This window comes from Phyllopteryx taeniolatus, chromosome 11 (assembly GCF_024500385.1).
Source record: "Phyllopteryx taeniolatus isolate TA_2022b chromosome 11, UOR_Ptae_1.2, whole genome shotgun sequence".
NCBI classification, from domain to species: Eukaryota; Metazoa; Chordata; class Actinopteri; order Syngnathiformes; family Syngnathidae; genus Phyllopteryx; species Phyllopteryx taeniolatus.
This window is the reverse complement of record NC_084512.1, coordinates 5,254,355-5,280,651: the sequence shown is the minus strand read 5'-3', so window position 1 is coordinate 5,280,651 and position 26,297 is coordinate 5,254,355. Positions and strand designations below refer to the sequence as shown.

At 39.8% G+C, this 26,297-nt stretch overlaps 1 long non-coding RNA gene across 1 annotated transcript; it reads right to left on the bottom strand.

The window, feature by feature from the left end:
- Positions 1-1,068: 1,068 nt before the first annotated feature.
- On the bottom strand, positions 1,069-26,297 carry LOC133485730 (uncharacterized). The gene is made up of 2 exons (XR_009790792.1): positions 25,944-26,297; positions 1,069-3,119 (listed from the first exon to the last, which is right to left on the bottom strand). It is a non-coding gene; the product is annotated as an uncharacterized LOC133485730 (long non-coding RNA).

Below are 26,297 nucleotides of genomic sequence, written 5' to 3'. Positions count from 1 at the left end.
CCACGTAAGACGAAAAGATGCACTAAAAACGGCCATCGTGAGCTCAGAAACAGTGGCTGTAAATCCAGAAGCAGCACAAGGCATAAGCAGACGTGTTCAGGACCCAGGACCACTAGAGGGCCCCCAAGAGCAAACACGTCAATGGAGCGTATAGTCTTTTTTTTTATTTTTTTTAAATAAGCATTGAGGAAGAACAGAGTAACATAAAATGTTGAACGTTTACGTAGTTTATTTAAAAAAATATAATAATTAAAAAGCCAATTAATGTTACAGTGTTAAGGTCTAATTATTCAAATTCATATTTTGTTGTTCATTAACAATAAGGATGAAAATAATTCAACTTCACATTTTTTGTTCATTAAGGATGAAAATAAAAAAATCTTAAAATTTAGCACATTTTTTACATAGTTTTAAGACTAAATTTTATTCAACTTTATATTTCAACCATTTTTGTCACAGTGTTTCAGTTACCTCTGTTGAGTTACATTAAGTATTTGCTAGCCATTTTTATTTTTGTACATCTTAAATTAGTTTTATATATATATACTACTAGTCAAAAGTTCACACACGTTTTCCATGCTGTCGAATGAGAAACCTTGTCTAAACTGGTAATGTACAGCTGTGATTTTATTTGCTTTTGCACTTTACTCATGTTCTTGCGATGCTATTGCAGTGTTTTGGGCCCGAGATGATATTGAGTATCCCGCACGCTTTATCCCTTGGAATGTTGTGTCAATCAACTGCAGTCGGCTTTTGTAGTTTTTTTTTTTTTTACTCTTTAAAATCACTTCGGGTAGTGATTCTCAAAATCCATGCAAGTACGGAGAGAAGATGCAAAAACCACACAGGAAGGCCAGACCTAAAACTAGAACCCAGAAACTCTTGACTGTGAAGCAGACGTGCTGACATCATGTATTTACTGAAAATTAAATTAACATGTCAACATTCTCAAGACCATTACAGTATACAGTAACGAGATGAAACAGTCGAGAGCAAAATTATGACGATTACCACAATACCAAATTGTCAAATGGAAGAAAAAAAAAAAATAGATACATGCTCCAAAAATATTGCAAACCATTTTATTTTGAATACAAAACTCAACAAATCATATAAACAACTGTTTGTACTTTTTCCACATTTGAAGTGATAAAAAGCAACAACTAAAGTGTATTTTCATGCATGTAAAATCCCACAAAAGACAACTGTGATATATTTAATAGTGGGGGAGACTAATAAACAAATTGAGTCTGATATTAATCTCAGAATTGTTTTAATCAATACTCAATTTATGTAAAACAAAGCACAATTTGTCAACCTAGCCTTAAAATTATATTCACTGAATAAACAAAGTATGAAGTTACATCTAACATACAGCATGTGTTTAATATGTGACCGGTCACCGTACCAACATTTAGCTGAATTATTGAGACAGATAGTGCAAACAGGCCCACTCCCGGCCACCAGGGGGTGGACGCCGAGAGTGTAGGATGTTTACACTTTCTGCAACTCAGAGGTCATTGCTTTTAAGTAAGAAGTCAACTTGTAATTTGCATCAACAAATGTGGGAACAAACATCCAGGAGGTTCTACCTGATTTACTCCCTTTTTTCTGCAATACGTAAATAACAAGGTTTTAGCTGATAGTGCGCAGTAGTCTGAACGAGCTGTTTCCTTGGTTCTATGACCATTGAAGAAAGATGAGAACAGTTTAAACAAATCCTGCAAGAAGCACAGCACGGTATGATGGACGTGGAGGTAAGGTTGTTTGTAATAATGGCACGCCTACTTCCTTCCATGTCTGTGGTCCTGTGCTGTGTCACACAGTGTTACGAATGGGTGCAGAAATCAATAAATATCCCAAACTTTAACCGCTGTTTTTGTTTCAGCTGGGTTCTTGTATCCCACTGGGAACAGACAATTGTCACGGCATGTAATCACTCTGCGCACCAGTTTGTCTGCGATTTTAGGTCCGATATCACTTTTGCTTGCTTTGATGGTTTGAAAATAAAGCAGCAGTGCCATACAGGATCCACCAGATGGCCTCACAGTGAAAAAAACAACTGGTTATGCATTAAAGTGAATCCCTACATATTATTTGGGAGGAACTTAATCTTCTTTAGTGGAGTGGTATTGACTTAAAAACTCAGGTCAAAGCAATAAGAGTATTGCTTTGCTGCCATCTTGCAGCTTCTTGATGCCAAGGAACTATGTTGAAGTGAGTTGAGGCGCTTCATTTAGACAAAAGTCTGTCCTTTCTCTGCCATGTTGGGCAATATTCCTGTCCCCCAAGGAAGTGAGGAGAAGGAAAGTTAAAGTTATAAAGCATAAAGTTATGCCTAGCAACAAGTGAAACTTCTGACATGACAAGCAAAATGAATCTGAGCACATCTCTGACATGCTAAAATTCATTTGCAGTTGGAAGAGAAATTAGAAGTACAGTGGAACCTCGATAGAACGGTCTAATAGGGGCTGGGTGTCGTCCGATACAGTCAATTGTCCTTTACATTGAAGCACTTTTTTTTAACGCAGGAAAGGGAGGCATGTCTTTTGGAATGAGATCTAGTAATACTGTATATCCGTGACCCGGAAATACGTCAGTCCCATTCGCTGCCTGCACTGCGCCACAGCATCAGTAAACAACAGCGGCCAATTCTGGAACTAACAGACTTTGTCAACGGGATTTTAAATGACAAATAGAAACTGTTTTTGGACACATTGTTCAGTCCCGACAGTCCGTTTCATTCAATATCAGTTCAATCCCTTGTTCATGTTTGGTCACATGAAGGCCAACAGCAGTAGGTGTGCATTTCACATGCCCAGTTATCCCCAGAATCAAGTGTGGTACGGAAGTGTCCAGTGTCTACAGATGGTACTAGCAGGTGGCTGCTGCAAACATCCGACTGAAAGCCCCAAGACCCAACACCAGCTTCCAGTCAAGGATGTTTACAGTAGCCCTGACTGCCAAACAGCCTGGTGAAGTTTGGATGAGCATCTTTAGACAACAAGTTTAGCAATATTAAAACAATAATTGAGACCAAAACTAATGTGAGGACCAGGTATTCCATGATTCCACTGGCCTGGGCAGCTGCTCCGTAGTCTCACGCAGTAGATAGAGGCCTGAAAGAAACAAGAGTTCCTGGTTGATTGTCTTGATGAGCAGAGAACAAAGAACTTAAACCACTGCATTACATCAAATTGTATATCAGCTATGGATTAACACCCTTCACATACACTCGACGGACAACAATAATGGGATTCCGAGCAATGACATACATGATGTGAAAATATATAGTACAATTGACAAACTATTGCTACGCATTAAAGCAGGTGTATTAGGCTTTTTTTTTTTTTTTTTTTTCACAATTTAAAACAGTTTCCAGGTGTCTTAATAGCAAGTCTGTGACATGCTTTTGTCAAACTACCCCAACGACCAAGAATGATAGCACCCTTTCCACACCCCATGTCTTGTCTTTGTAGTGACTATGGCCCGGTTGGCACTGCAAACCCCTTCCCAACAACTTGATAAACTGCATTCTCCCAAGCCGCCCCGCTGTGCCTGGGGGATGCATGGCGGATGTCAGCTGGACCTTAAACTAATTAACAGTTCCCCTCGAAATCTGGATTCCAGACATCAAAGATGCCTTTCCTTCTTTGGAAGTGACAGAGCCCCCAAAAGGTTGGACTCTCTCCCAACCACTGGGAACATTGCTGGAGCGCGGACGACACCTGCTGGCGTTTGAGAGTTACTGCAATGTGTGGACTCTCATTCGGGCTTTCTATAACTGAAGATATTTTAGAACTCTGCAGAAATATTCCAAATGTATGCTTTGATGCCTATGTCATTGTGTCAGCTTTACAGGTCCAGCTGCAAGGCTCTGAGAGCTGTTCGTCTTGACAGTACAAATGTTGGAGTGAACAATAAGCAGTTGATCTGCCAAGAAAAAAGTTTAAACAACCATTCTATGTGCTTGATCTATGAGTAAGAGTACAAAGTTGGGAGCATTTTCTATGATTTTTCCACCATTTTTATGGCTAAATTGGAGACTAAAATTCAAGTCGATGGGCGTGGTCTTCTCCAGTTTCTCTGTCCCTTAGACACGCCCCCGAGGTATTTAACCTTTGACTCCCGCCTACTCTTGGCTTTTTGGTTCTTCTCACTCTTGGTTCCTCATGGTGAGGACTACCTAGACACACCTCAGCCGTGCTGCCACCCCTTCCCCCTCCCCTTTTCTTTTTCAAACACGCAGCTCAGCCAATGCGGAGCCCGGGATGAAGACTCTGCTTCCCAGCCTCAACTTGTTCACCGCCAGGTGATCAGAGTAGTTGCTGATAAAAGTGCTTCCAGCCAAGCGTGAGGTCTCTGATGTCCCAGCGGGTCAACGAAAATGTCAGGAAGAGAGACAGTCACATTTCCCAACCAAAGCGTGAAGAAGAACTTCTTTTCCTTTTTCTGGCTGTTTTTTTGTGTGTGCATCTTCTTCAACCAAACCTGCTTCATTTTCCGTCTGAGATGTGAGGAGAAAGACCATCCCCAAAGACCCACGGATCTACGGTCATGAGTAGGACACAACAATCGTTTTTAGGTTCGATATCACTTTTGCTTGCTTTGATGGTTCGAAAATAAAGCAGCAGTGCCATACAGGATCCACCAGATGGCCTCACAGTGAAAAAAACTGAACTGGTTATGCATTAAAGTGAATCCCTACATATTATTTGGGAGGAACTTAATCTTCTTTAGTGGAGTGGTATTGTCAAAGTGTAAAGGATATCATCACATGGGCTCAGGAACACTTCAGAAAACCAATGTCAGTAAATACAGTTTGGCGCTACATCCGTAAGTGCAACTTGAAACTCTACTATGCAAAGCAAAAGCCATTCATCAACAACACCCAGAAACGCCGCCGGTTTCTCTGTGCCCGAGCTCATCTAAGATGGACTGATGCAAAGTGGAAAAGTGTTCTGTGGTCCGACGAGTCCACATTTCAAATTGTTTTTGGAAATTGTGGACGTCGTGTCTTCCGGGCCAAAGAGTAAAAGACCCATCCGCACTGTTATGGACGCAAAGTTCAAAAGCCAGCATCTGTGATGGTTTGGGGCTTTGTTAGTGCCAATGGCAAGGGTAACTTACACATCTGTGAAGGCACCATTAATGCTGAAAGGTATATACAGATTTTGGAGAAACATATGCTGCCATCTAAGCAACGTCTTTTTCATGGACACCCGTGCATATTTCAGCAAGACCATGCCAAACCACATTCTGCACGTGTTACAACAGCGTGGCTTCGTAGTAAAAGACTGCGGGTACTAGACTGGCCTGCCTGCAGTCCAGACCTTTCTCCCATTGAAAATGTGTGGCGCATTATGAAGCGTAAAATACGACAACGGAGACCCCAGACTGTTGAAAAACTGAATCAAGCAAGCATGGGAAAGAATTCCACCTACAAAGCTTCAACAATCAGTGTCTTCAGTTCCCAAACGTTTATTGAATGTTGTTAAAAGGTGATGTAACACAGTGGTAAACATGACCCTGTCCCAGCTTTTTTGGAATGTGTTGCAGCCATAAAATTCCAAGTTAATGATTATTTGCTAAAAAAAAACCAAAGTTTATCAGTTTGAACATTAAATATCTTGTCTTTGTAGTGTATTCAATTAAATATAGGTTGAACATGATTTGCAAATCATTGTATTCTGTTTTTATTTATGTTTAACACAACATCCCAACTTCATTGGAATTGGGGTTGTACTTTTTTTCACAGAAAACAGCAAAAGACAAGCACAGTTAAATGTATCCACTATGGCTCTTCCCTTCACATTGTTGTTCAGTAAGCATCCTGTCAGTATGTGACATTCCACAGCCTTAACTCCCATTCCACACAAATAAACATATTTACCATGTAAACACGTCTCAACTTCTGTTTAGCCATCATGCACACTCCCACAGGTCAGCACACACAAACGCGCGCGCACACACACACACACACACAAAGAAATCAAATTACATCTTCACACGCAAATGAATGTGAACAACTCCCATTGTACCCTTTTTGACCTCCACATGAACACACACACAAATTGTGTTCCTGTCTTTGTCCAGACTCCTTCACACCCTTTTCGCATAAGCAACAATGAAAGCTTTAAGGATTGTCTGCGTCTGTCTATATAAACAAAGCAACTTTTATAATAGAAATAAATTTTTTGTGATTTAGAAGAATTGCACAACAAATCATTCAAATTGTCCCAGACAGAAAATGTTACCATCACAAAATCTTAATAACTGCATGTAATGTTTTACAGAACATTCTAACACTTTTAACTGTACTCAAAAGTGTTAGAAAAGAAGTCTGTTGCTTTAATAACCTATTTCACAGCCGTAAAACAGTAAATAGTAGAAGGTATACAGTTATTGCGATTGTCTGGCAACCAGTTCAGGGTGTACCCCACCTCCCACCCAAGGTCAGCTGGAAAAGGCACCAGCACACCCGCAACCTTAGTGAGGATAAGCGGTACAGAGAATAGAGGGATGGTATAGTTAGCAGGATTACCAAAAAATTATTGATTTCTCCAAACCTTTTAATTGCTGTGGTGCATGGGTCAAGGAAGAGCCCATTACATTTTGGTAAGGATCTGGAGAAAGGTACAGATAAAGGAGTTTTATTTTCCATTTGAGCCACTAGTGCATCAAAAGCAGCATCCACCTTTCAGAAAAAAATACTTGGAAAATGTAGTACCGTATTTTCACGACCATAAGGCGCACTTAAAAGTCTTCAATTTTATCCAAAATGGACTGGGCGCCTTATAATGCGGCGCACCTTATGTGTGCACTGAGTTCCAACATCTATAAATGTTGTTGTGTGATGAGCGCTCCGCTTGACTTTTTAAAATTTTATTATTGTTTTTATTTGTTTATTTATTTATTTTTAGCATTTACTGCCGACACGCTGCTTACACAGAGGAAAAGTGGACGTGGCTGAGGACACGAACCGCTGGACATCCGTGTAAACAGGGCGTTCAAAGTGAAGTTGCGAGCGGCGTGGGAGCCATGGATGACAGATGGCGAACACAGCTTTACTAAGACAAGGAGGCAGCGCCGGGCGAGTTACGCCACAATTTGTGGATGGATTCTGGATGCTTGTTCGAGCTTTCGCACGGCAACGAGACTGACTCGAACCTGGCGTGTTTGATTGAGAACTTGCCTAGCTGTTCATTTCGGATACAGAAAATGAGGACTTTGATGGATTTGTGGAAGAGGATTGATCAAAAAAATAACGTGAGTACATTGTTAAACACTTCAATAAAGTACAACCAAACTCAGTTTTGCTCCCGCTGCCTTTTTAAAAACATTGTGAAAGCATGCTTGCTGCTACCTTATGTTTTAAGCTAGCATATGTTTTACCATGCCTGAACCCAATAATACGGTGCGCCTTATGTATGTGTTAAATACAGAAATAGACCCCGTAACTGAGACTGCGCCTTGTGGTCGTGAAAATGCGGTAGTTGCGGGGCCGTGAAAACGTATTGGCTCCCTTCTCAAATTCTGATATTTTTGCATGGTTTCCCCACTTTGTTTAAGATCATCAAATGTTAATACCAGACAAATATAACCCAAGTGAACTGGAAATGTTTTTTTCCAATTGTGATTTCATTTACACTGAACAAAAATATAAACGCAACACTCGTGTTTTTGCTCCTATTTTTCGTGAGCTGGACTCGAAGATCTAAAAGTTTTTCTACATACTCAAAAGGCTATTTCCCTCAAATATTATTCGCAAATCTGTCTAAATCTGTGGTTACTGAGCATTTTTCCTTTGTCGAGATAATCCATCCCACCTCACAGGTGTGGCATATCAAGATGCTGATTAGACAGCATGATTATTGTGCAGGTGTGCCTTAGGCTAGCCACAATAAAAGACCACTCTGAAATGTGCAGTTTTGCTTTCTTGTGGATGTCTGGGGTGGTCAGAAAACCAGTCAGTATCTGGTGTGACCACCATTTGCTTCACACAGTGAAACACATCTCCTTCTAGGTTGGTGTGGTTACACGTGGTCTTCAGTAGTGAGGCCGGTTGGATGTACTGCCAAATTGTCTGAAACAACTTTGGAGACAGCTTATGGTAGAGAAATGAACATCCAATTCACGGGCAACAGCTCTAGTGGACATTCCTGCAGTCAGCACTCCAATTGCAGCCTCCCTCAGAACTTGCAACATCTGTGGCCTGGTGCTGTGTGATAAAACTGCACATTTCAGAGTGGCCTTTTATTGTGGCCAGCCTATGGCACACCTGTGCAATAATCATGCTGTCTAATCAGCATCTTGATATGCCATACCTGTGAGGTGCGATGGATCATCTCGACAAAGGAGAAATGCTCACTAACCACAGATTTAGACAGATTTGCCAACAATATCTTTTAGATCTTGGAGTCCAACTCACGAAAAATGGGAGCAAAAACAAATGTTGCGTTTATATTTTTGTTCAGTATATGAAGGTTAAAAAAAACCTATTCAAAGTTACCTGCCCCTGGGTGAAAAAGTAATGTCCCCTTAAACCTAATTACTGGTTGGCCCATCCTCGATAACTGTCAATGAGTCTTTCACATCACTGTGGAGATATTTTGAACCACTCTTCCTTACAGAATTATTTCAATTCAGCAAAAATGGAGGGTTTTGAGCATGAATACCCTTTTTAAGGTAATACCACAACATTTAAATTAGATTAAAGTCTGGACTTTGACTTCACCACTCCAAAGCCTTCATTTTGCTTTTTAAGCCATTCAAAGTTGACTTTCGGGTGTGTTTTGGATCGTTATCCTGCTGCAGAACCTAAGTGCGCTTCAGCTTGAGGTCACAAACAGATGGCTGAACATTCTCCTTCAAGATTTTTCTGTTAAAGAGCAGAATTCATGGTTCCAACAATCACAGCAAGTTGTCCAAACTGGGGAAACTATGCAAATAAATAAATAAATAAATAATAAGTTGAGAAGGGGGGGGCAAAAATATGTGTTAATGGCACTCTCATTTTAAAGAATTTGGATACATTACAATATTGCTGTTTTTGAATTAAAAGGAATTCCACTACTTACTTGTAAGCATCTTACAACAAAACAACAATGAAATTCTACAGAATAACGTTTAATTTCATACAGGTGTTCCTGGATTTACCACGTTCCCAACACACAACGTTACAAAGTTATGAATGGCATGAATGAAGTAATTTGAGCAGTGATGTAAGAATACAGTGCCGTGAAAAAGTATTGGCCCCCTTCTCAAATTCTTATATTTTCACACAGTTTCCCCACTTTTGTGTTTCAGATCATCAAACAAATGTTAATATCAGACAAATATAACCCAAGTGAACTTAAAATGCTGTTTGTAAATTGTGATTGCATTTATTAAGGAAAAAAATATTTAAAGTTACCTGGCCCTGTGAGTAAAAACTAACTGGTTGGGCCATTCTCAGCCGCAACAATTGAAATCAAGCGTTTTCGATTACTGGCAATGAGTCTTTCACATCTCTGTGGAGATATTTTGGCCCCCTTTTCCTTGCAGAATTGTTTGAATTCAGCAAAAATGGAGGGTTTTCGAGCATGAACGGCCATTTTAAGGTAATGCCACTGCATTTCAATCGGATTCAAGTCGAGACTTTGACTAGGCCACTTCAAAACCTTCATTTTGTTTTTTTAAGCCATTGAGAACTTGACTTGCTGGTGTGTTTTGGATCGTTATCCTGCTGCAGAACCCAAAAGCGCTTTAGCTTGAGGTCACAAACTGATGGCTGAACATTCTTCTTCAAGATTTTCTGTTAAAGAGCGGAATTTATGGTTCCATCATTCACAGTCAAGTTGTCCAGGTCTTGAAGGAGAAAAGCAGCCCAAGACCATTATACTACCACCACCATGTTTGACTGTTGGTCTGATGTTCTTTTTCTGAAATGCTGTGCTACATTTACACCAGATGTAAAGAGACAAAAACATTCCAAAAAGCTCAACTTTCCTCTCGTCAGTCCATATAATATTCTCCTCAAAGTCTTGGGAATCATTCAGATGTTTTTTTGCAAAAGTAAGACAAGCCTTTTTGTTCTTTTTGGTCAGCAGTGGTTTTCGCCTTGGAACACTGTCATGGATGCCATTTTTGCCCAGTCTCCTTCTTATTGTTATCATGAACACTGACCATAACTGAAGCAAAGGAGGCCTACAGTTCTTTAGTAGTTGTCCTAAGTTCTTTTGTAGCAACCTGGATGAGTCATTGCTGTTCTCTCAGGGTAATCTTTGTAGGCCAGACATCCCTGGAAAGGTTCACCACTGTTCCAGGTTTTCTCCATGTGAGGATAATGGCTCTTCCTATGGTTTGCTGGAATCCTAAAACTTCAGATATGGGTTTTGTAACCCTTTCCAGATGTCACTTACTTTATTTCTCGACTGTTCTGGAATTTCTTTGGAGCAGTCATTTTGTTGTCTTCTGTCCGACTTGATTTTGTCAGGAGAGATTCGGTTTAAGTAATTTCTTGATTGAACAGGTCTGGAGGTAATCAGGCCTGGGTGTGATCAGTGAAAATAAAAAATTTGAAAACGTGATTACCGTGATTAACAAGGCGGGAAATTACTTTTTCACAGGATCAATACTTTTTTTTGTTTGTTTTTGAATGAAATAATTTTAAATCAGCATTTTAATTTCACTTGGGTTACATTTGTTTGATATTTAAGTGTAAATGTTTGAGAAGGGGGCCAATACTTTTCACGGGACTGTATATCATCACAGAGCACAAGAAGGCCTGCTCAGTTTCCTGTTTACCGCTTACTCTTTTCGATTTGTTTTATATTCATGGCCTACACATATTTACAGTAATTATAACTTTGCTTTTGTGTTAGGATACGTTACGTTCTGGGTCTAGGGGAAAGCCAGAACCTAACCTGATCTGATTCTTCCCGTCTTAACACTCCCAAGTAAGGCCAGGGCCATCAAGTCACACGGTTTACAATGTTTATTAAAACTTCAGAGGGAGAAATATGCCAACGCAACACACAAAATAGAACTAAACAACCCAATCTGTCGGTTCTCAAAACAAAGATGAAAAATGAAAGACACACTCTTCCCTCACTCCTAACCCAACAGGAGAAAATGGGATTAACAAAAATGCCTTCTCCCTCCTACTAATAGACAATGAAACCGACAGTTACAAAACCTCTGGCCAATGACCTGTTGGCAATCAAGTTACCAGTCAATCAGCTGGTCCCACCTGTTCACAATCAAGGCACACATATCCCTGCACCCACATTCACACCACCAAAGGGGAACAATCTCCCAAGAAAGAACAGTCATGAGCAATACAACATAAAACAATATACCATGATTGTAACACATAGAATAGTGACTAACCCTGGCACATTTCGACACACGTACAAATTTGGTTTCTGTCACAGAAGAAAATCAGAATCATCTTTATTTGACATGTGTTTGACAAACACACAAGGGATGTATCTCCTTGTGAAAATGAAGTTCTGTCATAAAGATAAGACAACGGCCAAAACAACAGATTGCAAATGATCCCAGTCTTAATAGGCATACTTTCTACTGAACTTTTTGTTTCCATAAATTCAAACATGAACTACTTATTGATCGTTTAACAGAAAGAAACAAAAACACGTTTCAGTCCCCCTAATATGCTTCACCATGGCCTGTATGTATTTTGGTTAGAAAATAAATTACCGTATTTCCGCGACCATAAGGCGCACCGTATTAAAAGGTGCAGTCTCAGTTACGGGGTCTATTTCTGTATTTAACACATACATAAGGCGCGCCGTATTACTGGGCGCAGGCATGGTAAAACATACGCTAGCTTAAAACATACGCTAGCATGCAAGGCAGCGAGACCAAAACTGAGTTCGGTTGTACTTCATTGAAGTATTTAAAAACGTTAACAGTGAGTTCGGTTGTACTTTATTGAAGTATTTAACAATGTGCTCACGTTATTTTTTGATCAATCCTCATCCACAAATCTATCAAAGTCCTCATCTTCTGTATCTGAAATGAACAGCGGGGCAAGTTCTTCATCAAAAATGCTGGGTTCTCTCTCGTCATTGTCGGAGTCAGTCTTGTTGCTGGGGGGCTGTTCAGCAATGATGCTGGCGTTTTCTTGCTTCCTCCGCTTGCGAGCCATGGATTGGTTGATCATGAATTCTCTCGCGGCTGCTCGATTCCCATGTTCCTCCGCGTAACTGACAGCTTGCAGTTTAAACTGTGCTTCGTAAGCGTGACTCTTCGTAGGTGCCATTTTCGGGGATCCTTAGCCAAACTGATGTTGTTTTGCACAATGCACATACTGGCACTATATACCTACTGGGGGCGTGCCTTTAACGTCCTCTTTCACGCGCCCTTCCCCCTTTAACGTCCGCATGCTGTCCTCAGTCACGTCCGCCTTTCCTCTATATAAGCAGCGTGTCGGCAGGAAATGCTCCTCGTCAGTCAAGTGGAGCGCTCATCAAAGTCACACAACAACATTTACAGATTTTGGAACTCGGCGCACACATAAGGCGGGCCACATTACAAGGCGCCCTGTCCATTTTGGAGAAAATTTAAGATTTTAAGTGCGCCTTATGGTCATGAAAATACGGTATGTTTATTCAATGTCTGGCCCAAAATGAACTGCGTGAGGGCTGCGTTCACATAGCGTGGGAAACGATTTAAAGAAGCTTTCCTTAAAAATTGCTTTGAAATCCTCCCATCAATGTATTCACCAATAAGTAGCTTATTTATGTCACTGTTTGAGTCAGACCATTTTCAATGAGCCAGTCTGCCTACTGGTGCGAGAATAGGACCCAGAAATTATGTGGCTGATTCGGCTTCCATTCACAGTACAGTGGGAGGGTTTAATGTTAACTCATTTAACATTAATGGCTGCGAGAGCTGGAATTTGACGCCCTACCTCTGCAATATCTTTTAGATTGAACATGACCACACTCCACGTGTGACAATTTAACAAAACGTTCAAGGTAAACGACTGAGCACTGAGGCTGTGTGCCCAAACGGGAAGTAATAGTAGTTATAATAGTAGTTACAACATTTGAAAAGTAAAAAAACGGTACTAAACGAAATGGAACTTGCCCATGGTTACAAGGTTAAGAGAAAAGCCAGCACAAATCCTCTTAATTCCTACTATGCTAGCTTTCTGTTTGCAGATATTGATAGTACTGACCTATTGGGAGCTGCACACACCTCAAACCGCACTGTAGCAATTGTGACTGCACAAACAAGTTCCCACGTAGCTGTAGAAGAGTCCCAGCGTAATCAGCTGGCAAATCAGTGGAATTTTGCTTATCTGAGGGTAAGCTGTGGAGAAAAAAACTTGACTGCAATCTTGGAATCAGCATACCAATTTTAGTTTTAACAGCATAAAAATCTAATTCAACAAAAAAAAAATTTCATTGTTCCCCAGTGATTATCCTACTCATCTAAATCTAGATATACATATAGTTTATTATTCATTTATATGATAATAATTAGTTATAAGGCTATCTTTATTTTCTCTTTCCTTTCTTTCACTTGTCCTTTTCAATGTGAGTCAGTAGTGGGTGGGCGGCGCCCTAGCGCCCCCTATTGACCAGTCGCCATTGATTAGTATTTATCACACTAAATGAACAACAACTATCAGGAGAAGCCTTTTAATGAGGTAGAAAGACTTAGCAAGTTTTTAGACAGAGGCTGTCCTGCCCCTCCCTTTGGAAACTCAGGAGCACTCAACTTTTTGTCCCTGATTGTCTGAATGCTCTTAACTCCATGCAGGCCTCTGTGAAAAGTCCAAAAAAACGGGTCCTTGACAATAACAGTGCAAACATAATGCCTCAGGAATGCTATAGTACTGATTCAACAGTACATGGTTTTTAAGGCTAATTGCATGAAGAGAACAGCATGTACTCTGTATGTATGTGTTCACAGTAGGCAGTTAGTTTGAGTTCACATGCACAAGACTAAAAAACATAACACTTCAGGATAAAATGTATTCTTCGCTCTCTCTCTCTCTCTCTTGCACGCACGCACACACAAGGTCTCTTGGGGAACAAAGCTAACTTTATCAGAACATTGGATTCCTGCATTCCTCAGATTCTTGGCAACCAACTAACACAGAATGAAGAGAGAAAGACAGAGAGCGAGAGAGCAAGAGAGAGATGATGTGGTAGTATATGACAGAAGCCCTAACGAGGAGGAAAGCATGAGTCAAAAAAGGGCAGGTGTCTGTATAAACTGGCACTTCAAAGTTTTCCTTTCATGCAATTCAGGCGTGTACATTGTTACTATTGTGCCTTAGAATTGTTGTAGGCATTGCAATATTGATGTTGCTCAATACTGTGATAACCTTCTTAAAACGATTGATAACTTGGTAAACACAAGGGGCTTTGCGTAACCGTTACAAAACACACCATAGGTGTAAATGCTGTTTCTGTCTTGCACGTGCCATTCGCTCGCCCAAATAGTCTTTAGTCTTCACTGGATCTAACATATGGGTATGTTTTTACAATGTGAGAGGAAGCCCTAGTACCATGAGAGAACCCCAGCAAGCATGGGCGGGAGCTCAAACATTATTGCACTTAAATTGAGCTAACTGTGTACAATGCATATTCATTAAATACCTGCAGTGATTCCTGCAGTAGAGATACACTTATGTGAGAGTGTAAAGGCAATTGCGTTTCTTCTCCAGGGGTAAGAACTGTCATGAAAGAAGGGTTAAAATCTGTGTCGGCCTTCTGTGTGAAGTTTGCATGTTCTCTCTGTGCTTGTGTAGGTTCTTTGTGGTTACTATGACTTCCTCAAAAGTTTTAAAAATATGTTACCCAGGGTGGTTGCACAGGACACCAGTAGCGTCACTTTCTGCACTGTTCAGTGAATTGTCAAAGAAATGTTTTTATCTGAAAATGGCCCAAAAGTGCATTTTCGGTTTCAGAATGAAAGACTGTCACCGAAATAAAACAGCTGAAACAGGATGTTGTAATGAGGCAAGCAAAAACAGCGGCGAGCATGCGGTCATGTACACTGTATTGTAAAAAATAAATACTGTAAATAAAAAGCGAACAGTCTCCATTGAGTCCTCGCCGAACGTGGGGGGAGCCAACAGGCTGGCCACATTTTCTGGGGTGGGGTGGCCAATGACGATTACAATTATAGAGTAATAATTATGTTGTACAATTGAACAGTATGCAGAATTATTTACAGTGCTGTGAAAAAGTATTGGCCGCCCTCTTGAATTATTATATTTTTGCATAGTTTCCCCATTTTAATGTTTGACCTTATCAAACAAATGTAAATATGAGACAAATATAACCCAAAATAACTTAAAATGTGTTTTTAAAATTGTGATTTCATTTATTACGGAAAAAATAATATTCAAAGTTACCTGGCCCTGTGTGAAAAAGTAATGGTCCCCTATACCTAATAACTGGTTGGGCTATCCTCAGCAGCAACAATTGAAATAAATCAGAATCAGAATCATCTTTATTTGCCAAGTATGTCCAAAACACACAAGGAATTTGTCTCCGGTAGTTGGAGCCGCTCTAGTACAACAGACAGTCAATTTACAGAACACTTTGGAGACATAAAGACATTGACAAAAAACAATTGTGCAAAAAGATGCAGAGTCCTCTAGCACTTAGAGCAGTTCGAATGACTAATATTGCAATAGTCCGGTGCAATGACCATTGTGCAAAGGGCGCTGAGACTTCAAGGATTGTATGCGGTTTAAAGTGACGAGTAGTGCGATAATCTGGGACAATGTTGGTTGTGCAAATGTCACAGATACTCCTCAATCAATGTGCAAATGGAGCAGATGCTACTCTGGCATGAGTGGCCAGTATATGCAAATAGTGCAGCATGGCGAGACAACTACAGTGAGTGCACGAGTAATACGATAACTGGCAATGAGTCTTTCACATCACTGTGGAGATATTTTGGCCCACTCTTCCTTGCAGAATTCTTTGAATTCAGCTAAAATGGAGGGGTTTCAAGCATGAATGGCCTTTTTAAGGTCATGCCGCTGCATTTCAATCGGATTCATGTCTGGACTTTGAGTAGACCACTCCAAAACCTTCATTTTGGTTTTTTTAAGCCATTGACTGGTGTGTTTTGGATTTTTTGGTCAGCAGTGGTTTTCGCCTTGGAACTCTGCCAGGGATGCCATTTTTGCCCAGTCTCTTCCTTAATGTTGTGTTATGAACACTGACCTTAATTAAGGCAAGGGAAGCCTCCAGTTCTTTGGAGGTTCTCCTGAGTTCCTTAGCTTTCATTGCTTTCTCTTGGGGTAATCTTTGTAGGCCGGCGACTCCTGGGAAGGTTCACCACTGTTCCATGTTTTCGCTATGTGCGGATAATGGTTCTCCCTATGGTTTGCTGGAATCCTAAAGCTTTAGAAATGGCTCTTGTAGCCCGTTCCAGACTGATAGATGTGAATTTTCTTTTCTCAACTGTTCTGGAATTTCTTTGGATCGTGTCATTTTGTTGCAGCTTTTTTATATGTTTTTGATTTCTTGATTGAACAGGTCTGGAAGTAATCGGGCTTTGGTGTGATCAGTGGTGACAATTAACCAAAAATTGTGATTAGCCACAATTAATTCACAATTTGACAAGGGGCAGAAATTACATTTTCCACACAGTGCCAGGTAACTTTTTTCCTCATGTAAAATCATTTAATCACAGCATTTTAACTTTACTTGGGTAATATTTTTCTGATATTTACATTTGTTTGTTGATTTTAAACATTAAAATGGGGAAACTATGCAAAAAATATAAGAATTTGAGGAGGGGGCCGAAACTTTTTCATGACACTATATCCTATTACATCATGAGGGGCTTTTCCACCAACCAGCCCAGGAATTTTGAGTTCCTGGTAGCAGGAGTTCCTGGTAGAAAACGGTTCCTGTGGGTCATGTAGTTTGTGTTTCCGTCACACGAATTAGTTCAGGGTATCTTAAACAAATGAGGCTGATGTTGCTCATTACTGACACCTACTGTAGCTAAAAAAAATATTTAAAAAAAATACGGTATTTCAACCTTTCAATGTCTTATTTTATATCTGAATCTAAATTTCAAATATTTTTGATATCTTTAAAAGGTAATCCTTTATCCATGTGAGGCAATTGAGAACTGATTCACATTTGCTATGCCAACCTGGGTGCAGACAGTCTTTGAGGTAGAAAGTATTAATATCTACAGGTACATTTCAATAAATTAGAATATATTCATACTATAGTATTGAGATGACATACCTAACAGGATTGTGCAACAGAAGCCTGCAGATAATTATAAATGTGATTTCTCAGCTGGAAAATGCAATCGGGACATGAGCCTGAATCTTTACACAGCTCCACTACAAATTTGAGAACAATAAATCACATCTTAAGACAAGTTTTTCTAATGTCTTGGCATTCAGGCGATTACATTTTTCTTCACGCAAGTTCTCCAGCTTTAGAGAATATCTGCTCACATGGCTACACTACTTGTGCTGGGGAATTGGGGTCAGTGCCTTGCTCAAAAGCACCTCAACAGGAGTCAGCAAGAAGAATAGCATCCCTCCAACAACTAATTTTTTTTGTCTGCGGCGAGAATCAAATTCATGCCCTCTGACTCTAAAGCCCAAGTCCTTACATGTTGAACATGACAATAGCGATATGAGAGCCTAAAATTGAGTTTTCATGTAAAAGTTGAAAACAGTTATTGGTGAAAATGTAAGGGATGACTATTGTTGGCTTACATGAGTAAGCAAAACCTGCAAGATAATGCTGTGGAGTAACCTGTGACACTTTTGCTGAAAAAGGTTTACAGTACATTTACTGCAGCACTACTGAATCTAGCAGTCATTATCGTTCACATTTTACATATACATAGATTATGGGTATTCAAAAGGCATTTTCCCCCAGGAGGACAAGCAGTTCGTCTGCATGTTTGTCATGTTCCTTTACAAAAATTGCCATTGCAAGCCTAATAAATGTTTTTTTTTTTTTTAGATTTTGTGAATAGGGGTAGTTTTATCATCGGAAAACTTTTAAAGGCACAACGATTAATCGTTTAATTGACAACTAATCAATTATCAAATTAATCGATAGCGATTTTTGATATTTTATTTGTCGCTTAGGGACCTTGCTTAACTTAAAATTCCTCGGAATTTCAGCCTCTCAAAAGCAAATAATAATAATTATTTATTATAATAATAAAACAGTAGGTTGGTTAGCACATCTGCCTCACAGTTCAGAGGACCGGGGTTCAAATCCCGGCCCCGCCTGTGTGGAGTTTGCAAGTTCTCCCCGTGCCCGCGTGGGTTTTCTTTGGGTACTCCTATTTTCCTCCCACATTCCAAAAACATGCGTGGTAGGTTGACTGACAACTCTAAATTGCCCGTAGGTGTGAATGGCTGTTTGTTTATATGTGCCCTGCAGTTCAGGGTGTACCCCGCATCTCGCCCGAAGATAGCTGGGATAGGCTCCAGCATGCCCGCGACCCAAGTGAGGATAAGCGGTACGGAAGATGAATGAATTAATGAATGTCTGTATAGTATACAGTACCATGAAAACGTATTGGCCTCCCTATTTTGTTTTGCGTAATTTTTCACACTTTAATATTTAAGATCATCAAGCAAATGCCATGCCAGACATATCAGACAAAGATAACCCAGCTAAACATAAATTGTTTTTAAATGGTGATTTTATTTATTAAGGGGGGAAAAAATAGTTCAAAGCTTCCTGGCCCTGTGTAAAAAAAAAAATTGGCCCTTAAACCTAATAACTGGTTGGGCCATCCTCAGTAGCAACAGCTGGAATCAAGCGTTTTTCACATCTCTGCTGATATATTTTGGCCCACTCTTTCTTGCACAATTGTTTTAATTCAGAATAACTGGAGGGTTTTCGACCATGAACGGCCTTTTTAAGGTCATGCCACATCATTTCAATCGGATTCAAGTCCGGACTTTAACTAGGCCACTCCAAAACCGAAGATAGCTGGGATTGGCCTGCAACCGTAGTGTGGATGAGCGGTACAGAAAATATTAGGGGTGTATCAATTCGTTTTAACAACGATACGATTCGTATCATGATTTGTGCTTGCCGATTCGAATCAAGGATGATATTGGCTCATTTAAAACGATATGAACTGAAACCATTGAGATCAATTCAGTCATTCATTAGCCATAAAATTAACGTGACTGTGAAATAAATAGCAGGACACTACACAGTGCAAATGAAATTTCCTAAATTCCTTTTGTTTCTTGTAAAGGAATTAGGTAAATTAATTATGGATATATGATAAACAAGCATTAATGGCAAATACTTTACCACTTTGAATAAAATGAAACTAACATCTCTTCAGGTTGGATTAACAGTAGGTTTACAGGCTACTTCTGATGTTCAACACACAAATACAAATGTTAAGAACAAATACATTGTGTGCATAATTATTAGGCAAGTGTCATTTTTTGAGGATTATTTTTTTGTAATCAATAACCACAGTGCTTTAGGTCAAACCAAAATGTTAATCAACCTCATATAAGAATGTTTAAGAAAATAAAAGTCAGGTTGAGGCTTTCTCAGGAGAATATCAATATGGGGACATTTATTCGGAACTATTGGTGTGCAGAATTATTATGCAACTAAATGATCTCACTTTTTTATATTCCTTTGTTTATGTGAGAATTATAACAAACTCAACATTTTCCAATAGAAATTGATAGAAACTATATATACATATATAAAAGTAACCAATTTAGCCACCCTTCTTTTTAATAACGGTGATAAGCCTTCATCCATGGTTTCTGTCAGTTTCTTGATTTGTCGTTGATCAAGTTTTTGTGCAGCAGAAACCTAAGCCTCCCAGACATTGTTCCGAGAGGTGTACTGTTTTCCTTCACTGTATATTTACCCTTGAAGGACTTCCACCAAGTTCTCAGTTGGGTTCAGGTCAGGTGAGGAAGGGGGTCATGTTATCAGTTTTTCATCTTTCAAGCCTGTACTGGCCAGCCACGTAGAGGAAGGAGTACTTGGATGCATGTGATGGAGCATTGTCTCACATAAAAATCGTCTTTTTGAAAGATACAGTCTTCTTCCTGTATCACTGCCTGAAGAAAGTCCATCCATCCATTTTCTGAGCCACTTCTCCTCACTAGGGTCACAGGCGTGCTGGAGCCTATCCCAGCTGTCATCGGGCAGGAGGCGGAGTACACCCTGAACTGGTTGCCTGAAGAAAGTGTCTTCTAAAAACTCACAGAATGTTTGTGAGTTCATGTTGAGTCCATCTTCAACCCGAAAAGGTCCAACCAGCTCATCTTTAATTATACCAGCCCATACCAATATCCCACCTCCACTTTGCTGGCGTTTGGGTTGAAGTGGAGCTCTGCGCCCGTTAGTAATCCATCCATCCATCTGGTCCGTCAAGAGTCACTCTCATTTCATCAGTCCATCAAATCTTTGAGAAATCTGTCTTCAGATATTTCTTGGCCCAGTCTAGATGCTTCATCTTATGTGTCTTGTTCAGTGGTGGTCTTTCTTCAGCTTTTGTTACCTTGGCCATGTCTCTGTGAACACTTGCGCACCTTGTGCGTTGAGGTATTACATGTAGGTTGCAGTTCTGAAATATGACAGCACTTGAAGATAATGGGTTCCTAGGAGCTTCACGCTTGATTCTTCTCAAATCCTTGGGAGTTAATTTGCATTATTTTCTCTTAACACGTTTCTTGCGATACTCGCAACAAAACGTTTGAAGGTTCTGTGATCATGCCCAAAAATCTTAGATATTTCAGGAGTGCTTCATCCCTCTGAAAGACTTTTGATATTTTTTGACTTTTCAGTCAGTCAAACCTCTTTTTTGGCCCATTTTGTCTGAAGAAAAGAAGCTGCCTAATAATTACACACAACCTTATATAGGGGAGTGGATCCCAAAGTGGGGGGCACAGAGCAATTGCAGGTGGTGTGGCGTGGGGGGTGTGGAGGGCGCGGGATGAATGAATGAATGAAAAAAATTGCATTAATAGCAATGTGGAATATTTAAAAAATTTAAACCTGTTACAATGAACCTAATTACACAGTTGAGATGCTTGAAACCTAGTTACACTTACTGCATTACAACCTGCTGTTTATGGCAGTTCACATTAATTTTTTCCGAAAAAACCCCATTGAGGTAGTTATTAACTATCCATCCATCCATCCATTTTCTGAGCCGCTGCTCCTCACTAGGGACGTGGGCGTGCTGGAGCCTATCCCAGCTATCATCGGGCAGGAGGCGGGGTACACCCTGAACTGGTTTCCAGCCAATAGCAGGGCACATACAAACAAACAACCATTCGCGCTCATGTGTGAAATAAACTGCAATGAACTCAAAACAAAGTGTGTATGTATGATCTGTTTTTTCTTCTTTTTCCTTTTTTTTTGGGCGGGGGACAAAAACTTCTTATGAATCAAACGGGGGCCCAGCAGAGAAAGTTTGGGACCCACTGATATATAGGGTGTTGATCTCCTTCGAAGACATCCACACATTACTCATCATACACAGCACCCGGTATGCTTAAATCCATTAAGCATTCAGGTTTATCCAGCTGGGAGCGAGGAAAAATGCCGAAATGTAATGATGTGGTCAAAATACAGAACATGCCTAATATTTCTGCAGTGTCTATTAGTACAAACGTGAGTCTATGTGCATCATATAAGACTTATTTAGGAGAGGAATGATTAGCGCAGTGTTTTCCAACGTTCGTTGAACCAAGGGGCAGCAATTTTACATTAGAAAAACCTTACAGTAAACAACCAAACATAAATATCATGGAAAGTATGAAATACTGAAATCTTTTATTTTAGTCACAAATGTACTTAGTGTAAAATCTGGCATTGTTTACTTGAACACAAAGATGGTATATTTGCAGGGAGCCATGACTTCTGTTGTACGAATTGCAACAAGTGTATACACTGGTTAATTGTACCTTTTGCCATCCAACGAAAGAGCATTTAATTGTGCTGCCTGTCACTAAATACCGCTGGCATAGCTAGACAAACAAATATATATTTGTAATTGAAAAAAAATATTTAAATTGTAATACAAGTAACAAAAGATAGAAGACAACTGATTTTCATAAGAGTCAACGTGTACCGAACCAAACCGAAAACCGTCACCACAAAACCGGGATACAAACCGAACCGTGGATCTTGTGAAGTGTTCCACCCCTAGCGTTTACAGAAGTAAATATGGCGCCTCTTGAAGGTCTCAGTGTCAATTTCAAGCATTTGGTGCTTGAACTGACCAGTCCTCCATATTAGGCATCTTCTTTTCACCACTGATTGTTTTCTGCTCCTTCGTCCTGCATTGCTTTTCACACCTGTCTGTTTTGTGAAACAATTTGTCGCCTTTTGATAATGTATAGGCTGGATGAGCGCGACCCGAGCATCCAGACTGCAGTTGCACTGGATACATATCCGGTTTACATCCACGTACGAAAGAGGCGTGGGTCTGATTTGAAATAAATTGGAATTGTAATGTTCACACTAACATGAAAAAAAAAATCGGATACTTGTCACATATGGGCGAAGAAAATTGATCTGCAGCATGAACACAGCCTAAGGTGGCATTTTAGCATTTCACATAATTTCAGTTATGTCGTCTTAAAAAAAATAAATCAGACAGCACCATTCAAACACTATCCCCTATCCAGAGACATGGCCATTAACAGACACGTTTATCCAACCACTTATCTGTCAGACACACAAACCTTTGAAGGTCAAATAAGACATAACAATAGTTTCTTTTACATACAGCTGTTACACCTCAGTTCAGTCTGAACAGGACAAAGATGTAAAGAAACTGTTCAAACAAGGGGAACTGAATGATGGTGGACCCACTGTACCTGGATTTCTGTAAAAGAGACCAGTCTTCTTCCAGCAAGGGTTCAGTATTTATGCCCCCAAGACTGGGTGAATTCACTGTTGCTATGCTATTGTTGAAAATTACCACAGAAAAAAGCTTGCAGAGATATGTTTGTTCTTTGATCCACCTGTCTTACATGAACGCGACATCGACACAATGAGTGGGTCAGCATGCTCGTCGAACGCCATTAAAGGGGCAGTATATCACATGACCTCTTGCTGTGTTATGTGCCAAAAAGAACCTTTGCAGTATGAAAGCTTTTCTTCCAGTCAGTCACCTGAAAGACGGTAATATAATGATTTATGTTGCCTGATTTGTAATTGACATTCATATTAACGGCAGTCCCACAGTCACTAAGGTGGTTAACTAACTTAAGTACTTGGAGATCCTGTTAACATTAAACAATCCCAACCTGTAAAAAACTTTAGCAAACAATTTTTACTAATGACGATAGATAATGCAACACTAAACATTTTTTTTAAATAAAAATAGAAGGTCCTCCTGTTCCACTCCACTCCACACACATGGAGGACAGGCTGCATAGAAAGTAGGATTTGGGAATCATTTCAAATGGTTTCAAAGGGTTTATTATTTTCACAACATTAAAATTACATCTTTTGGATGTATCCCCTTACAATATGTAGATTACCTACTAATTATTGGACACTACTTTTCATAAGGCATTCTACGACAACAAAATCTAACATCGACACACTGTTACCTATGTCAGGAACCCTGCTACTTTTCTTTTTAACTAAAATGTAATCGGTAACTTTGGGTACTTGGATTCTTGTAGAGTCATGCAGAACCTCCATTCTACGGGTTATAGGTCAGCTTTGTGGGTTTTAAATTTACAGGCTTCCTGGAATGGCCTTGATGTTAACAGCATGACTTTCCACAATTAAGCCTGTGGGTATGTAAGAGCATTATGACTCCCCATACACTTATACTTATCTTTATAAAGTGAAAAACTTAAAAAAAAAATAATAATAATAAATAAATGACAATATTTTCTAAATGAATTATTTTCCTACTTACTCAATGCGGTTTGGGTTGATATATTGTCAATATGTTACCACAAATAAGGACACTTCCCAAAGTAACCTTGATGTAATAACAGCTGTGCTCCAAATCTACAACATAAAAAAAATCCAGCAAACAGCCTTGACCTTTATGTCTTAAAGGTTTCCATTCTTTATCAGTAAGAAGCCTCCTTCTCTCAGCTTTCTATCCCTGACAAGTTGACCTTGTACATCAGTCCTTGTCAGCAATTTAACAGGCCACCGGATATTCCGAACAGTGTCCTGAATACTAACAGAGCTGGTGGGCCGTGTAACCAGAACTTTGATTATTAACACTGTTGACTCCTAAAGGATTACCGGGTACAAAGCAAGTTAATGTTCCTTGACACCCTTTGGGTCGCTTGCAGAAAAAGCTTCCTAGGTCTCCCTGAAGATTTAATATAATAAACTGAGGTCAAAATAGTAGCCAGCATTTTTTATTTATGTAATGCATTCAAATATTTCAACTTTGTTTTTTCCTTTTTCAAGGGGGTCGCTCTGAAACATGCCTGTGCATTAAAAGCAAAACCAGTACTCAAAGATGATTTGCTTGGATTGCTATCAAAACTTAACACAGAACAGAAATTCAGAAACATGACAGACCATAAAGTGACACAGTTGTCTATTTTATTTAAAAGTTAGACTGCCCCTGTCTGTGCTAATGTCCACATGCACAATTATAACAGACAGCATAGCCTTTGTTTTAATTGTGAGATCTCCTTATTGAGCTCCAAATGACGTCCAACTTACAGTACCTGAAAGCATCACTGCAGAGTGCTGGTTGTGCAACATGGACATAAAGTTTTTACGTTTTAACTATTTCAAGACATTTTTACCAGTGTTTAAAGTAAAATTTACAAACATGTATGCATGCACTGCCGATATACTGAGTGCGACTATCTTATTTTCTGACATCATGTATCAAACACGAGGCTGGTGTCTAGTACATAAACAGTGATTAACTCATTCACTACCAGCCTTCCCAGTTAACATGGATATTTGACTTCTAAAGCCGTCAGGGGCAGTGAATGTGTTAAACAGTCATTAAAATGTGTAGATGGCTTTCTTCATTCAAAGTTTTCTTTTGTACTGTATCTCTCAACTTGCCTCCATTGTACACTATTTGGCAATGCATATTCGTTACATTTTTTGGCTGTGAATAATGCAACCGAAATAGAATTCACCTCTGCACCCTTTTTCATTCTCCCTGGCAAATAATACACTCTGGGATGGGCTGAGAATTCAGGAAGTGACTCTTGCCATCTCCATGGCAACGCTGAGGTCAACCCAGCAAGGCCGGAGACCCCTCCTCAAACACAGAGGCCCAGAGCTCTGGATCAACACAAACAACCCAGCTCGTGCACGCGCACGCGTACACACACACGCAAGCACACGCATACAAGCACACACGCAAAATCAAGCTGTAATAAATTCCACTTAAGTTAAGAAGTACCTGCGGCAGTAACGGTACACCACATGAAATTTTAAAGGATGTGACCAATAGGACTGCAGTGATGATGGTTAAGAATTGCGTTGTTCTTCTGAACAAAGTCTGAAATTGTGTAACTGTTCCAAGTAGATAGATCATTAGTTCTCTTGACAGGGCTCTAGTTAAATCTTGTTGGGATTATACTTAACTACTCTCACTGTTTCTTCCAAACTCTTACTGGGCTGGGAACCAAAGCAGTCATCGTCACGTCACGTTAGGAAAGAATTCATCCATTTCATTTTCAGTACCGATCAAGGGTGGTAAACAACTGATATTTTTTAAACAATAACAAACACATAATGGTCCTTTGCGCATAATGTATAATATACTTCATCCGAACATCCCTGTCATTAAAGGGAAACTGATTTAGGAGCTGGGAGAATTAGTAATTTTCTGGACAGCAAACTTTAAATGAATATATGATGGCATATAATACATTCAAGGAGTCAGACGTGAATACAGTGTTATCAAACCTTGCTTTAAATTGTAAAAAGTACGGAAAACTGTCGTTAACTCACCGTGAGTACTTCAACGTCGACAACAACTTTGCTTCACTGTACATATCGGGACGGTATGGCAGTTTCCATTCCTTTAAAATGTTATTTGAAAAGGATATTTATGTAAAGACGCCTTTGAGGCTGAAAAGCAAACTTCAGTCTTCTGTAAAAGCCGTCGGTCACTTGTCCTTCACGACTCCATCGCACAAACATGAACGAAGTGTTAATCGTCGCGTTTTTATTAGTTGGTTACTTTCAAACGATTTGTACATCACGTCTTACTCAGTCAAATTCTTCGAGGAAAGCCTGTCGTCCCAATTGCCAAAGGTTTTTGTTGGCGCAAGACTGGGACGTGTCCTGCCCCCTTCTTCCTAC